Below are 6,000 nucleotides of genomic sequence, written 5' to 3' on the forward strand. Positions count from 1 at the left end.
TTGAAATAGGCATTAGACTAGCTTCACTCATTCCCAATTTTGATAGAAGGTCTATTATATATTTTATTTGGGACAAACTGCACAGAATCTGTTCTATGAACTTCAATTCCAAGAAAATAGATAAGGAACCAAGATCCTTTAATGTAAAGATTTTGTGCAATGGCTGAATCATTAGAGTAATTTGTATAGAGTAATTTTCTGTAATAATAATGTCATATACATAACAAGGTATATATAAAATACAATTGCCTGGATAATGCATCGCTTTATTTTTTTATTTTATTTTTTTTTCTGGATGAAAAATAGAGACATTCATTGAATACATTGCTTGTGAAATAATAACTTGCCTTCTACTTGTTAGAATATGTTGTTTTTAAATCCAATGATGCTTGTTTTGGTGGATTGTTAGAGCTGTTAATGAATTTAAATTCTGTTGATTATATGGCAGTTAGTGAGTATTAAATGATGCAAATAAACTAGCTAGTGGTACTGTTATGAGCTGCTGTGGTTTTGTTCTGCATATATATGGCTACATATAATTAAAAATGCTAATTTTTCATAAGCTGCTTATGAGCTGTTGTGGTTTTGTTGCTGGAAACAAAACTTTTGGTGCTGTTCATGAATTAAAAATGCTAATTTTTCATTGTTCTGTTTATATATATGCAGCCAATAAGCAATGAGGTGCCCAGTGAGCGGACACCTGAAGTTGGGGGTGAAATTGTTGAGTCCGCAGTACGTTCTTCAACGGACAGCGGCGTGCTTACCAAACCCCCGCCCCATCCTAGATCAAAGAAGAGGAATGTTCAATCAACTAATGTGGGTGCAACTCCGGGAGCAACTCCAACAAATCCATCTCCAAGCACTGTGGAAACTGATGAAAAGGATAGCAAGGATGAAGCTAATGAAGGTAACAGAAAACCTTCTAGACCTATATCCTGGACTTGGGAACACTTTACAAAGGATCCTAAGTCCAAGCCATCACATCCTATGACTAAATGTAATTGGTGTGGTGCATCATATGCATGTGACTCTCATAGAAATGGTACAACTAATATGCGTTATCATTTGTTGAACCAATGTAAAAAATTTTCTATGGAGTCGGGTGACCCTAGTCAAACAATCCTTACCTTCCAACAAAAAAAAGGGTGAAGGGATATTTACTGCAGTTACTTTTGATGCTAAAATGTGTAGAAAAGCCCTTACTAGGATGATAATTGTTGATGAGGTACCATTCAAGTTTGTTGAGGGGGAGGGATTTAGATTCTATATGAGTATTGTGCAACCTAGATTTTCACTTCCGGGAAGGATTACTGTTGCTAAGGACTGTTGGAATCTTTATATTAGTGAGAAGAATAGGTTGAAAACTGTGTTCAAGCAACTGAATCAATCTGTTTATTTAACTACTAATTGTTGGACTTCTGTGCAAAATTTGAATTATATGTGTCTCATTGCTCATTACATTGATCATGATTAGAAATTACAAAAGAGGATTATCAATTTTTGTCTTATTAAAAATCACAAGGGAGAAACAATTGGTAGAAAAATTGAGAGATGTCTTTTGGGGTGGGGGATATCTAGAGTGTTCACAATTATTGTTGATAATGCTAGTTCTAATGATACTGCAATATCTTACCTAAGAATTAGAATGGAGGATTGGAATTTACATCCTTTGAAAGGAGAGCATTTGCATGTTAGGTGTTGTGCACATATTCTTAATCTTATTGTTAATGATGAGTTGAAAGAGATGCATGAATCTATTAGCAAGATAAGAAATCCTATTAGATATGTGCGTGCTTCCCCTAGTCGTATGAATAGGTTCAAAAATTTCATTAAGAAAGCTAGGATACAAGACAAGTGTACTGTTAAACTCAATGTTCCCACTAGATGGAACTCTACATACACCATGCTTGAAAGTAGTTTGAAGTTTCAAAAGGCGTTCAAGAGGCTAGGGGAGAGAGATAAAGAATATGCTCTAATGCAAGGTGGTATTCCGAGGAATATTGATTGGGACAATGCAAAACACTTTATGGAATTCTTGAAAATTTTTCATGATGTTACAAAGAGTGTGTCTGGTAGTTTGCTTGTGACTTCTTCTCAATATTTTCATGAGTTTTGTTAGATTTTGCGTGTGTTCAAGGCTTCTTGTGGTAGTCGAGATCCATTACTTGGGAGTATGGCTGAGAGGATGAAGCTTAAGTATGACAAGTACTGGGGTAACATTAAAAATATCAATATGATGATTTTTGTTGCTGTGATTCTTGATCCTAGATACAAGTTGAAGTTTGTGAACTTTAGCTTTGAAAAGCTATATGATAAGGATGATGCTGATTTTTTGGGTGCAAAAGTGAAAGCAACCTTCTCCAAGATGTTTGAATGCTATATGAATGCAAATAATGGGGGAAGATCTTTTACTTCAACAACAATGGATGGTGCATCAGATGTGGGAGTACCTGATGGCGACATGGTTGGTAATTTTTTTAAGGAGGTGCATTTTCATGAGATCATCAACAAGAATGAGGTGGATTTGTATTTGATGGATGGTTTAGAGAAGTCTCGTGATCAAAATACTTTTTACATATTGAATTGGTGGAAGGTAAATTCTAGCAAGTATCCTATCTTATCCCAAATAGCTAGAGATGTCTTAGCAATGCCGGTCTCAACTGTTGTTTCAGAATAAGCTTTTAGCACTGGTGGAAGAGTGCTTAACAACTATAGGAGTTCTTTAACTCCAAAGACAGTTGAGGCATTGATATGCACACAAAATTGGCTTCGTGCTTCTCCAATGACAACTGATTTTGAGGAGCTTATTGAAGAGTTTGAAAAACTTGAATTAGGTATGCAAAAAAGAAATTTGTAGTTCCTTTCATGGTTTATGTTTATAATCTATAATCTATATTATATTTATAATCTATATTGATTTTCTTGTTTTATTTTTGTAGAAATTACACCAACCGGAGAAGATGAGGATGAGTCTGGTGTGGATTCAGATTAAGCATGGTGGTTGACTGACTGTTTGGTTTTTATTTGTTTTAAAGTGACTGTTGCGGTTTAAAATGTGTGTATTTTTGTTGTTTTGCTAGACATTTTTAATTGCCTTTGTTTTATATTTAATTAAGTTGAATTTGTATTAGATTTGGATGTGATATACTCTTGTTATTCTAGTTTATTGAAGGTTTTAAACTTCATTTTATGATATTTTAAATTATGTTTATTAGGTATAAAAAAACCGAAAAAACCGACCGAACCAAACCGCTGTTGATTCGGTTCGGTTGTCCAGAAAGCAGTCAATCGAATGGTTGGTATCAACGTACAACCGATCAGGTCGGTTCGGTTGGTTTTCAGTCCAAAACCGAACCAAACCGAACCGATTACACCCCTACTCAGAGATATTCATCGTCATGTGTCCGAATCTACGCCCCTCATTACAATGCTGTGTTCACAATGAATACTCAATCCGGTTCACCCAATCATACATCGCCGGGTCTTCAGACCTCAGAATATCAAACCAGTAATGGAACTCGACCTCGGTCTTAGCGTACACCGCATTCACAAGTAGCCTCCTTGTGTCTTTGCCCTTGAATGTTAGGGCAAAATTTGCCGCTACATGTCGAATGCAGAATGCCCGATATGCAGACAGAGGTAACCATCCTTCGTCAGGAGTCTCAAGCGCGGCCTTGATGTCGTTATGCCTGTCCGATATAACCAGCAGACCCGGCTGCGGTGTCACATGCTCACGCAGGTGGGAGAGAAAGAAGGACCACGGCTCAGCATTCTCACCCTCGACTAATGCGAGTGCCACAGAGAGTATGTTGGACTTCCCGTCCTGTGCAATCGTGACAAGCAACGTTCCACCATACTTGCCATAGAGATGGGTGCCGTCAATACTAACTAGGGGCTTGCAATGACGGAATGCCTCGATACACTGTGAAAACGTCCAGAATAGTCTGTGAAAAAAAGCTTGAGACTCGTCCAACTGTCCATCGACACGAACAGGACTCGTCCTTAGGACTGCAACAATATCAGGCATCGTCAACTGGACTCCTAACACCCACCTTGGGAGCTCGTTGTATGAATCATTTCAGTCACCATAGATGAGGGCAACAGCCTTCTGCTTGGCCAACCAGACCCTCATGTACGTCGGCTTAAACCCAAAATGTGCGGCGGTAGCATTTAGGAGAACCTTGATAATGACGGATGCGTCAGCCCTAACCATTGGCATAATGAATGCCGATATCACATGGTAATCCAAACTCCTGTGGTCGCTGGAGATGGAGGTGGCGAGACACATATGCGGTCCGTTGTACCGTTTGACATCCCAAAGGCCCTTGCGCTGTCGGAGACTCAGCCGAATCAACCATGTGCACCCATTCTCGAACTCAGAACACTTGCCCACATAATGGCGATAGTCAGACTCCACGACCTTGTATGGTATCCCTCGATAGATGCTGTAAGTCTTCACACTTAACAAGGCCTCTTCTTTATCTTGAAATTGCTGACCAACCTGAAACTCTGACAGACCTGCAGACCCTTCACCATTTCTAGCGCCAAATCCAGCCGGCTGCCCAAGAACCACCTCCTGCCTCATTGCATCCAAGTCCAAAGAGGAAAAATGTGGAGGGTACTGCTGTGTGCCAAAGCTAGAACCACCGCCCGCCCCAACAGGCTCACTTGCTCTGACATCATCGCCACTGTCATCAGCAATCATATCCGGCTCGACATCATCGTCCTCTGGATCATCCAACAATCCATCTCCAACCCCAGACGGTGCAGCACACTGTAAAGAGGTCCGCCGAAATTCTCCTGTTCCGACCTCGTCGCCTACACTGCCGTTGAGATCAACAGCGAACGAAGGGGAGGCGACAGGTTGGACAGGTGGCTCGTACGCAGGGACGGAGAAAGAAACAACAGCAGGTCTGGAGCTAGAACCGGCTACAGTGACTAGAGTGGTGGTATTCCGGTTCGAATCCCCCGAGCTGGATACCACGTCAACCAACTTTGCCAACAGTTCTGGTGTCCTCACCTTTGGAAACTGCCGGCGACAATGAAACATGACCTGCAAGTTCTCATCACTGCCGATCGTGAAACAATCATACTTTACGGTTTCCTGGAGCACCGTGATTGGAATACGTAGAAAAACTTCTTAACCCGTTTCACACCTTCTAGACCAAGTTTCAGCAGTACAGAGCTAACAACGTCCTCATACCTCGTCGTAGGCCTGACGATAATACAGAGAGGATCCTTATCAGTGAACTTCACACCGGAACGAGTTTTCCTCTTAATGAATCCTCTGTGGTGAACAAACACTACGAAACTCTCCTCACTAGCCATCTTACCCCCTCTAATGAGAGCAACTCACGTTCACACCATATATATACATGTCTGGTCCTCACTAATTCGAACCAGCCTGGTTCGAAATACAGTTTGTGTAATTCGAACCTACTTGGTTTGAATTACCTTAAATTACGTGCATGGAGGTAATTCGAACCTCCCTGGTTCGAATTACTTGAGAAGTATAATTCGAACTCCTTTAGTTCGAATTATAAGGTCATAGTTCGAACCAAATCGGTTCGAATTATATGCAAATATAAATCGAACTTTGCTAGTTCGAATTATATATAAATTTCCTTTGGTTGATTGAAGAAACAATTTTCTTATTGGCTGATTCACATAAATTGACTCCTCCCTTGGCTTATTTCTGTTTTTTGCCCTAAAAAATAAAATATAAAATAAAAATTAAGAAATAAATTTTTAAAAGTATTTATTAACTCATTATATTAAAATTAATAAATAATCATACATATGAATATTAAATAAAAAATATTTAAATTATTAAAATTATGATCTATAAGTGCACATATAAGATAATAATTTAAAAAATACAATAAGACACATAGTTTGAAATTTGGTAATATTAATTGTAAAGTTTATTAATTATGAACATCATATGTATGAAATTATGAATGTTATGAGTATGAAATTATAAATGTTATGTGTATTAAC

The sequence above is a fragment of the Arachis hypogaea genome, chromosome 2 (genome assembly GCF_003086295.3).
Source record: "Arachis hypogaea cultivar Tifrunner chromosome 2, arahy.Tifrunner.gnm2.J5K5, whole genome shotgun sequence".
NCBI classification, from domain to species: Eukaryota; Viridiplantae; Streptophyta; class Magnoliopsida; order Fabales; family Fabaceae; genus Arachis; species Arachis hypogaea.